We start from the raw sequence: 12,258 nt of genomic DNA, 5'->3' as shown, positions 1-12,258 counted from the left end.
TAATGTTATAACATTTCTTTATTGTTTATATGTTCTGTGTATTTATCATATTTACTATACGAAAATACGAAAAATAATGTTTTATAAGAACTTAGTCATAATGCTGATTCCTCGTGGCATTTCATAATGAAATTTGTAAGGAGAAGCTACAGGGCATGAAGGTAATACCTCATGCAGTCAGTGGAGGATTTAGCATTGTACTAACTAGGCACCGGATTTAGTTCTTGGCTCAAGGGAGACGCCAACTCCAGGCTAAACACGTAGTCCTTATGGATGTGCTTTCACCTTGCCGTTAAAGAAAATTACTGATTGTTTAGTATTACAGCAATTAAAAATTGCATATTATAAACTATATAAGGTGCATTGTCCCCTTGTTCTGGCTAGGAAATTGTCACATTCACGCGACATGTGAAGTAAGATCTAGCGTCTGTCGCGTCGTGGGTGTATATCGAATATCAGCAACGTGACGACACAGCCTGTCGAAGTGTCGTAGTTTGCGAAGGGCCAGAGAAGCACATGTTGTTGATGTGTGGGATAATCTTGATTGATGAGATGAGGGCGTTAACACATCATATTGAGTTGAATCATACATCTAATATCAAGCTCCACACTCTTTAGTTGCTCACGAAAACGATGTTTCCTTCCAGTCTTTCACGCTACTGATACCAATGTTAAAAATAAAAAACACAATTCACAGTAAAGAGTTCATTTAGCAATAGTTTATCTATTATATATTTTTACTAACTTTAATTATTTTTATCAGTTTTTGTTTTATTTTAAGTGCGTTCTCTTATGCTAGCGGAGTGTGTTTCTAACTTTTGTCTTGGACGGACGTGACACTCCTGGGTAGATACTCAATGTGTCCATTTACAAAAGCAACTGTGAGTTGGAAGTAATCACATAATAGGACTACATAGTTAGAATAAGAAATTATAACAGAATTAAAAAGTATGGGAAATATCGGAAATGAATGAAAATAATATGGTCACGATTTTTATTATATGAAATATTAGAACGGAGACAACAATGTCTGGCAACTGATTGGAGTGCAAACTTGTAATGTTAACGATATAAAAATATGAAAAAATGTACAAAATATATTATTGTTTGTAACTTTCAAAGCTACGTAGTGAATTATGTATGTCATTACAAGCTACAGATTTACTAAGATGAAGTACATTCATCAAATTCAGAAAATTCCTCTAAATTGCAGCAGCTTATCATTTCCATAAATTTATTTTATCCAAATACATGTTGTGAAGAACAAACAATAATCTTAATTATTTCTTACTTTCTTCCTAAAAGAAACGTTATTATCAGCAGTGAAGCGATCGTAGTCATAATTTAGTGTTTAAGTTTTACATTCGGAGCTTTATATATTCGAATACGAAGATGAATATCCTGATTATGTTTCCTTTCTTGTATTTATTTACTCCAATCTTGCAAATCAATGATGGCAAAGTACGTAAGTGCTAACCGACTAGATGTTACTTCTTTCTTTTCAAAAGCTGGTTACATATCATGTTAACATAACTATTAACCTGTAGTTGAAGTCTTCTATTAAATAGATTACGCAGTTAAGTTCTACATAATCAAAGTGCACTATGAAAACTCTATATAGTAGTCTCAGAGCACAAACTCGCGAGCACCACCTATATACTTCAACTAATCAATCATAATTTGCACGTTGTGAAATTCCCCTGGCATTAAAAGATGGTGCTAGCGTTACAATGTGTTGGTATTATCAGTTAGCTAGGTCTTGGCTCTTGGGTCTTAGTGGCGAAGTTAGTGTGACCCTTAGGCTAAAAAGTTCGGAGAGCCTTTGTATAGAATAATATTGTTACCACAAGTGATAGATTTAAAAGTTTGAGTTCGTTATTACATATATAAGGTTTTAAGGAAAAACTTCAAGGCTTTTGCGGGTGATTCGCGAAACACGAATTAGATAATAAGTATACACCTACTGTATACACTTTGTGCTGTGCTAATTTACATTTTGATATGCAAATTTTAATTGTATTCCTATAAAATTATTTACCTATCAAAATGGTAATTTTTATGATTTATTAATATGTATTAGGGTTATTATTATATAACTCATTATATATATTAATCAAATATGGTAATTCAGCGTATCAGAACTATCCAATTTATTAAATATTAAAAGGAAATACATCGCAATCGATAGGATTGGGATATATTAATCTCTGCAGCAAGCATTCTTTTTATTTTTTAACTGAACGACTTTGTGTTGGCTGAGACTACACAAGACACAGCACAGTATTCTTGGACATCTGAGTTTGAACTTTCGAATGTTGCTAACTGAAACTTGGAACCGACTCCAGATATGTTTCATCACGAATTATGAATCAATGGCTAAATAGTACTCGTCTCCAACCTAGTACAATAGTACAGAGTAAGACCCATTGCAACGGAAGACCTGCTGTCCCCAGTGAGTTCCATTGTGTTCCATCTACTATTGAAGTGCGAAAACTACAATACAATGAGATGTGAAAACTTTCAGAGTTGACCGATTTTCACACTTGACTCCCCGCTCCGCGCCTTCAATACTTCCTACGAGAACGGACCTAACTGGAGATGCCCTTCCGTTTTGGCGGAGGAATACAAAGTTCAAATGGTAAGCTTAGTAAATGTATAATTAAAGTGTATATAAATTACAAAGGTTCCTGGACATAACGAAACTTACTTTTACTATTGTAAATTCTGTTACCATGTTCTCGTATGTCGAAGTATTCCTACATTGCACCACAATCACGTACTAATTGCAGAAAAACTCCGTGGCCGGAAGTCTAAGATCTGCTGTTGAAAAACCATTACTGTCCGTTACTCAGGTAAACAGTGGGAAAATAATTGCTAACACAACCCCCAAACACTTATTATGTATGTTGTCCCACTATATGTCATACTTCCAAAGTTTTTATATATGTAAAGAAAAGGTTTGTGTATTTATTTATAATGTAACAAGCTGATAAATATGTTTTTAAAGTTCTTTTCATAAAATGCTGACATATTTCATCTGCATCGACACAGATGTAGGTTGTAAACTTTCACCTTTATGTATCTACACCTATCAAGGAGTGTGCACGAAAGGGAGGAAGTCAGCAAAAAATTGCAGCATACCTTCTTTTTCATAATATTATATGTTAACAAATTATTGTATATAGAATGTGTTATCTCATTCAAAAAGTAGAAACTTGTAGCTTCCTGCTAATTATATTTAAAATATGAAACACCAAACTGTATAAACAGTAATTGTAAGTTTTCCAATGACCTCGATTATCAGAAACAGTGCTTGCGTGGGTCATCATTGACTGTTGACAATAAGCGAGCATACAGCCAGAAACAAAGGTTCAGGAAATAGTCGCTTTCGACAGGGGTATTATCTCTGAAGGCTGGGAGGTCATGGGTCACATAGTGTCTCGGTGAAGAAGGGTTGATGTCTTTTCTACGTCAACTCTAGTCAGCGATAAAATAACTTTGTATTATAGACAACTATATAAGTGATAATAGTAACTAGCCAAATAATTGATAATAGTAACTAGCCAAGGCTACGTTTCCGACGACTTAGAAAACTTTAAATTTGATTGTAAAAACCTATCATTTCTATTGAATACTTAAATTAGACAGTAACCGCGAGCTATGTAGGTATCAAACAAACACTTAAATGTTTTATATAGTACTCAGTGCATTATTCTTCAGTAAAAAATGCGTGTAAGAAAACCCAGTGAAACTTTACTTTGTGTTTTTCTTGTTCAGTTGGTATGTGATAGCAATTATAACAGTGACTAGTTATCGCGTACTATGTATTACATTTCATTACACAAAACAGCCAAAACACCGTTTTGAGCGATGACTACAGATAGTCACTAAGCAGATAGAACTCAATTCCATTAATCATTAGTCAGACAATCAAAGGAATTCTCTGCCAAAGTTAAGGTGCAGGGAATGTACTCTTCAAGACGCCTAGAATCATTGAGGATGCAGTCAGAGCAGCTTCAGGAATATATGCAGTCATTCTCTTGATCGAAAGGAAGAGAGACAACTTAGAACTTCCAATGGGGGATTTTTCACGCAACCGGAAGAAGATGCGCGCCACCGTGAGATTCATGTAGGCCATAAACATTTAACTAAAATGAAATTAAATCTAAAAATTAACATATTGTTTTAGACCTCGGCATAAGGAAGTTAAGTTAGTGTGATATGGGTGAAGTTGATTTTTTTTCTTTTATATACGAATAAAATTCATTTATGCGAAATTTGTGTGGAATTCAACTTTTCAACTAATCTATTCCCACTTCAAGAGTACTGTAACTGGATGGTGGTAAGTACACTAAAATACCTTATGCATTTTTGTGTATATAAATTCTTTGCAGGTGGTCGGCGGCTTGTCGCGACGGTGCAGAGTCCTGTAATTAGTTTGGGCCTATAATAATTTGTGATCTGTTGGTTAACCTACTCATTTCCATGGTTACAAGGAACATGTTATCGTTATGGTAACCAATGAGTAAATTCTTGCGTACTCACAAGGCAGGTAACACAAGAAGAAAGGCCGATGCAGATCTATAATTCAGGCCTGTTTGTTGTATTTTGGTTATTCGGCAGATCTGCATGCGGAAATTAATTGGTTTATTTTGTAACCCTTTAAAATTGAAATTCAAGAATCTCAAAGTTTATTTTTATTTAAGTCTCTACCGAAATTTACTCATTAAATTACCTTCCTCTTGTGGACCCACGAGATAACAATCCTCTGATTGGTAATTAGAAGGTCATTATCACGTCAATTTTCAGTGCTGATCTGTCAGTGCTCACTCAGGCTCCCATACTTACAGAAGTGACCTTGCTTCAGACGGAGTCACACATCTTATATTATTTACAATTTGTATCTGCCCTAACTGGGTCTATCTACAAATAGTAGCACACACTCACAGGACTATTTTCACAACCTGAGAGGAGATTGCCTCCTTTCTGCTTTACGAACAGTAGAAAATTTCTCAGAATAATGCGGAGGGGACAATCATAGCTTATGAATGGAACGTTAGATTGAAGTCTAATAGAAAGACAGATTCATTATTTTTAGTCGTAGATGTAATTAGTGCACAATTAGATGTGATGCAGAGGCGGCGAGAAAATAGCCCCCAAATAAGTTAGGAAATGCCTTAGGAGTTGTACAAGAGACAACAGCAAAGAGCATTTATTCAAACCAAAAAGATCATTCCTACCATGATAGCTCATATCCCAAGTTCTGGATGTAGATGAGTCTTCACACTTTAAAAAGTTCAGTACATACAGGAGGAGGCGTTCTGTATATAACACTAAAGAGTTTTAGAATATGATTCCTTAGGAAGACATAAAAAATCTTCAAATACAATATGTGCACAAATGTATTAATATTTAGATGTTGCTTGCCGAATCTTGCCAGAACAGTGCTGAAAAGTATCATTACTCAAGAATAAAGTGGCAAGTCGAAGAGATTATCATTACTTTCATCTCTAGATTTCTCTAATGTACAACTGAGTGTAGAAGACGGGCAGTGAAAGGCTAAGTTTAAGGAAAAGAAGGATATGTATAATATATTCTTCAAAAGGACCATTACTTGTGACAATTGCTGAACAATTGAGGCCAAATTGTATAAGAATAGATTTAAGTATTGCAATGATTTCCAACAGCATAAACTCCTTCTCTGGTTGGAGTTGTGGTTTCGGGAAATGTTCTGTTCATTGATAACTACCAGTCATAGCCCTGACCATTTTTGGTAAATATCGTAGCTGATCGATGTTTTCATCAGAAGTGGCAATTCTATTGAGGTATATTTCCTGGTTATTCCGTCTATTATTAAAACAACTTACCTCCGAACAGCGATTACTATTGATTGTGCAACCCATATGGTGTTCGTGAGTCCTACATTGTCACCTTACAGATTGCGGAAAATCGTTGAACAACAGCAGGATAGTATGTACTTCACTTAGGTTATGTTTACGATTTAGAAAAATACAATTTTAGAAAATCCTTCAGTTTAATGTTCCTTGTTCGATCCTCGGTCAGGTAATTTTCTGGTGTACAACATAGTGTCTGTAGATTTTCTCGGAATATTCCCATTTTCTCAAATATTCCCATTCCAATAATTTTTCCATCATCGTTGCATTTACCTTAATCTTCGTCTCCCTTCGCCTACAGGGAGTTTAAATTGAAGTATTTCATTTTCATTCTTCAAATAGTTTTTGGTCGGTTGCCACGAAGCTAATTTGTAAGTATTGTGTAACTTACATCATAAACGTCTTAAGATAACGTCGTAGAGTTCGTCCATTCTCCATTCACTACCATAAGAGATGTGGAGGATTCCCTATCTCTGAGAAGCCATAATATTCTTCTTGGTTAACGGTATTGTTTTGTTGTCCCGTATTACATCCGATCTCTACAGCATTCTAATTCTTTATTTTAGGAAATATTTATTCACTAAGAAATACATATAATATACACACACCACTTTATACAATATAACACGTCGCAAACGTTACCTGACTCTGTTAAATGCAAATGAATTATAACTCATGCCATTACCTCACTTAGAGTTCAATTTCAATATTTTCCTGCTCATTGAGGAAATCGCTACTACAGACAAATTAAAATATAATTTCTTATAACAAAGAAATACTTAATATAGAACATGATAAAGATATATACATTGGTGATTCGGTTGAAAGATAAGGACATGTTTTCATAACAATGGTAATTCTATTCTATTTCACTATCTCATTCCTTTTCTGCCATTCTATATAAGCATAAACACATAAGTCTAATTAGTTTGTATTAGAAATCCAAGTTCCACGTTTCATGTTTCAGTTACAATGACCTTCTCAATACGGTATCGATTTATTAATCCATACCACATTCGACTTATAGTACTATATCGTTTTTATTCATTATTATCAAAAACTAATTATATATTTACCAATACACACACAATACATTATATAATATAATATATTACACACTATGCATGCCTGTATTATAAATAATTGTAATTGAAGTCTCCGTGTTTCAAATGTTGAATCAGTCCATTGTTCATTGTCTCTTTTATCGTCTGATCTCAACTGATTACCTTCGTTATACAAGTCATTACAATACCACAGACCATTCCATATGATAAACCTATATTTAAGATAAAATATGATAAAATATATACGTTATAACCAACTATCAAAAACATAATTCTATTTACATTATTTCAAATCATAAAACTAATTACATATAAAGTAAGTATTCCCTATGCAAATACTTATACGTAGTTTGAGTTGTACATATATTAAAGATATTTCGATAGATGGGTTTATTGTAATAATTATAACCCCAAGCAGTTTCTGTTCTCACATTCTTTTCTCCCCTTCCAAGATGAAATATCAAAAGCATTGAAACAAGTGTCTTATTATTGTCATATGTAAGAAATTCAAATACAAGATTTCATAACTGTAGCCTTCAGAAGTTTGAAATGTTGACGTTTTAATGTAATAATTTCTACCATATTTTCCCCTCCCTTGTCAAATTTCCTTAAACACTTTCCTGTTGATTAATACCTCACGTCACAAGTCCAATTTACAGTACGAATTTAAAGTTTCGTGGTTAAAAACTTTGGGCTGGGCATTGATCAGTCAGTCATCTACGATCTTTTTCTTCTTTTTTACAGATGTTGTTGTAAATATGTTAACTTAGATTTTAGTAAATCGTCTTGAAATATTTTCATTGCAAACGGAGCAAGTACAACATCTTTTGTAAATAATGCATGTTTCTTTACAAATAAACACTGTAAATCTGATGTTTCATGCTTATTTTGGTTACTTTTTGCTTCAACGGCTCTCCATAAACATTTGACGAGCGCATGTTAAAAAATACTTTTACTTTTTCAAATGTTACTGTGAATCTCAAGAGAAGCATCTATCCTCCATTTCCACCTATCTAACCCACTGTTATTACGTACACTCCATTATCAAATATGTAAATTCAAATAAACTAATAAATGAATGGGCATCTGAAATTATATTGCTTCCTAGCAATGCTTTGCGTTTACCAATATTTTTCAGATGAGAGATCCCGTATAACGTGTTGGCTTCTTTTATGATGGGAAAGATGGCGTGTGTTCGAACCCTGCTCCGCCACTACTGGTTTGTTTTTCGTAATAATGAGTTCTTCCTAAATACAAACTGACAATTAAGAAAGATATGGCACAATTACAACAAGTGTGCGTAACTTTCAAGCTCAGCATATAGACGTACGAAAACCCAAACATATTAGAGTCAAGTCCGTATACTCTAAAAGATTTTGAAAAGTAGATTAGCGAGCAAACAAATTATCACCCTATTCTTATAGGAACTACAACTTGGTCAAACTGTCATGAATCTCAAACATAAGCTTTCTGCGAATACCTGTAGGACATTGAAATTTTCGGTATTTTTAAGGGTCATTCAAATTGCCATTTTGTCTCATCATGAGAGCTTGGAACTCGGATAATTTATCTCTTATTCTTCAGACTATTTGGACGCGGTTGTCTTCGTCTCTATAACACTTAACCTCATGATTGACACTCTCTTACTACAAGTAAAATTAATCCTATTACCATATTTTCGACTCAATTTCTGGCCAATTTATAACAGTGATTATCTGCGAGTATTTTCTCAACAAGAATGAACATTTCTTCAAGACTTGTGGAAGAGTGGAAGACTGACCAGTGACGAATGTAGTGCGAAAGATGAGCGCAGTTTTAATTACAAGTAAAGAGATTAAATAACGATATATTGACAAAATTAGGAATACAAAAATGAGCAAGAAGTTGAATTGCAGATAGAAAGAGGGACAGAGAGACAGGACAAAGAAGAAAAAAATATTGATTGTCTTTTTTCTCTCTTTTCGTCTCTCCTCTCTGACCTCTTTCCCTCTTTTTGTTTCCTATAAGCTAATGTAAATATTTAGGCAGCAGTAATTATGTGTTCCTACTAAACTATTGAGTGTCTAGTTCGAAGCCTAGAAAGCAATAATAGTCACAGTAATACAATACAAAGTTCATGATATGGAAAGCTATCACCAAATGTTCAACAGGCGAAATACCTAATAATGCAATCACCCACATCAAGCAACAGTTCGAACCCTTACGTAAACTGACAAACTCCTACACAATTGCTCAAAATGAGCACGCATATAAACAAAATGCAAACTCCTATAATTAGCTACAACCCATACACCTATCGTCAAGTCGTACAAAAATGTTAGATTCCGAACAGTTGTGAACGTTAATGGTTTCACATGTCTTCTATGGTTAATGGAACGTTAATGGTTTCACATTACCAAGCACAATCCTGACGTGTTATCGAGTCAGAGTTCTTAGGCCTACAAGGATTGTATCTGCTTTACCCAAATGTTTCAACTTTTCCGATGCCTATGACGCTCAGCCTCACTTGAGGATTAACTGATGCTTGACAGCTCCAGACTTTCCGATAAAATATAGTGCGATATAGTTTATTTTATGTGTAATTAACTACTTATTGGAATAACAAAATGATAAATTCACTAATGAAACTAACAAATGATGCTCCATTATAGCATTTCAGAAACAGTTTCATATTTCGAGAAAGATTTTGTCAATTTCTGTAACGTTTTCCTTTTTCTGTAGATTAAGACTGCTTCTAGTTTTGAGATATTCAGTTATTTATGTTGATAAGTAACTGCTGCCAGACGTAGCAGCTTAGACCACATCCTTTCTTTTAATGGAGGTTGTTATTTGCGTATTTTCCGCAGTTTCCCAAGTAGAAATATGTATAATCCTTCATCTTAAAAATTTGTCTTGTTTTCGATGTATCAGCTTTTCTGGGTTCTCCAATATTTTCTGAGTTTCGAGATGATGACTCTGACAATATTACTGATCGTAAATTTCTGTTACTACCTGTGTGAAATGTATGATCGATTGTGATAGGTAGATATTTAGTGAGTTCGAGGTTATTGTTTAGGTCTTAAGACCAAGTTGGATTAAAGTTACGAGGTAATTTCCAAATAACTTAATACTCATTTCAACGTATATGATCAGATTTGTAACACAGGCTTACATGGTGAATTCCAGCAAGACAAAGGAAGTATGTAATGTTATACATTATGTTTCTATCGTAGATCGCTAATTGTCTCAACATGTCCAACTACACTTTGAATCCAATCTACAAACAGCTGAATTTCAACATATGCTGTTGGTAAAAATATTTCCGGCTGACAGTACTTATATCTTTGAGATGCCACTCCAACAACAACACAATTCACTACAGCTGCATGCCAGGATCACCCTGCAAAATAAAATCGAATGAGAGTTTATGCATTATCTTGTTAAATAAGGAAGAATAACTTAGTTTCACATCAACTTAACTGCACAAAAAAAGCTAATTACCTTTCTGATGACTAATAGTTATAATACACGTAATTATGTTATTAAAATGATACCATATTCAAATTGAACGAAGGCAATTAACTGCTGCTGTTACAAGCTGATAAACAATATCATATGGTTTTAAAATTATTTCAGTTTCTAATTACTTCATTTCATTAGACATAGTCAGCACTAATATACCACGTTGCCTAAAAAAGTATTAAACTTCGAGCATCAAAATTCAGAATACAGGATTGTTATTTACAGGAATATTATAGAGGCACATATGTACAATTTTTTGCGATGACATCTGCCACTTTTCCGGCAACACTTTAGTCGCTTTAGCATTTAATTAATTTTTGGTTGAAAAACTGTGACAGTTTTTCACAGGTTTGTTTTGAAAGTAATTTAACAGTATTTACTGAGTTCTACAGAGGTCAAAGTAAGTAACAATCTGACAATATAAATCCGAACTGCGTGATGTATGCACAAAATAATTCAAGTGCCCTCAATTTCAGACAGGTTCTTAAAAGTGCATGTTACCTGGCGTGGTCAGCGTGCTACACAGCACCTGATATGTTAACTAGTTCCAATTATTGTTCTAGATTGCTAGGGAAACTCGTAGTGAATACTTTCTAGATTACCCGATATATCGTATGTGGAATCGGACCTACAGACTCAATATTCTTTTCTTCTGTCATATACACATAATATTTAAATTTCGTTACTATGAATACATTAATAAATTTATGCCTAAATATGATTCCACAATTAATTCACTCTATTCCGCAGCAGGGACGGATCCAGGACAGACTTCTGGGGGATTGTAATACTGCTACTTAGAGCTACTTTTAAGAGCTCCAAACTCTGGGATTTGTTTTATTTCTATATAAAATAAGGTTTCCTTTTATGGGGGGCGATCGCCCCTATCGACCCCTTGGAGCCGTCCTTGTTCCGCAGAAATCCAGTTGTCTGCTCCAGAGCATGTTTTATGAAGAACTAAACATTGCTTCATTATATTTTTTAAGGTAGGTATAAGAATATCTCTATTTATTATTTAAAAAATGACAATTGATAAATGTTTTGCGTATAAAAAAGTGTTACTTAACTGGATGGGGAAGTGCCATATATCATTGCCAATAAACTAAACTATTCGATCTAAATCAGTGGAATATATTAATTATTATATGTTGCGTATAAAATCATTATTCTTTCTTTCTAACAAAGACTGTAACTAAAGCATTTGCAAGAATGTTCCTTTCAATATTTTCAGGTCAAGAACAATCATTTAAATGTGAGTAGATTATATTAAAACACTGTTATGAAGTAAAAGTAATTTCTCAAGAGTGGTAACTGTAATGTGTTTTAATTATTACCAAGTACGTGGTTGTCACCATCTTGTATAAAGTATGTCTGAAGTAGTTCCTAGTAAGTATATCTGAAGGGATTGCTTTTTATAAATAACAGAATTAAGATGACATGTGTAGCAGAAACGATTGTATGAAATAAGTTTACTTAAACGTGTTAAGAAAATGTACACATGTCGCACATTCTGTAATTAAAATTGCATCTGTCATCAGAAGAGAAACGGTCTATTAATACGAAATGTTGAGTACATTCAGACTATGAATTCATATTCCAGAACAAGAATTTATACACGAATTTAGAAAATTTTGTTTCCAAAACATGTTTCTTTTCTATTTAGCGTTGCTTGAGCAGATAATAAAATTTCATGAAATTGTAAAGGCATGTAAGTAAAGTCAACTTAAAATTATTCAAAATATTGAATGCTTTATTTGTTCTATTTGCACTGAATAATTGAAATATTAAATTCAAACATG

This window comes from Thermobia domestica, chromosome 4 (genome assembly GCF_964235325.1).
Source record: "Thermobia domestica chromosome 4, izTheDome1.hap1.1, whole genome shotgun sequence".
In the NCBI taxonomy this organism is placed as follows: Eukaryota; Metazoa; Arthropoda; class Insecta; order Zygentoma; family Lepismatidae; genus Thermobia; species Thermobia domestica.
Note: the sequence above shows the minus strand (reverse complement) of the source record.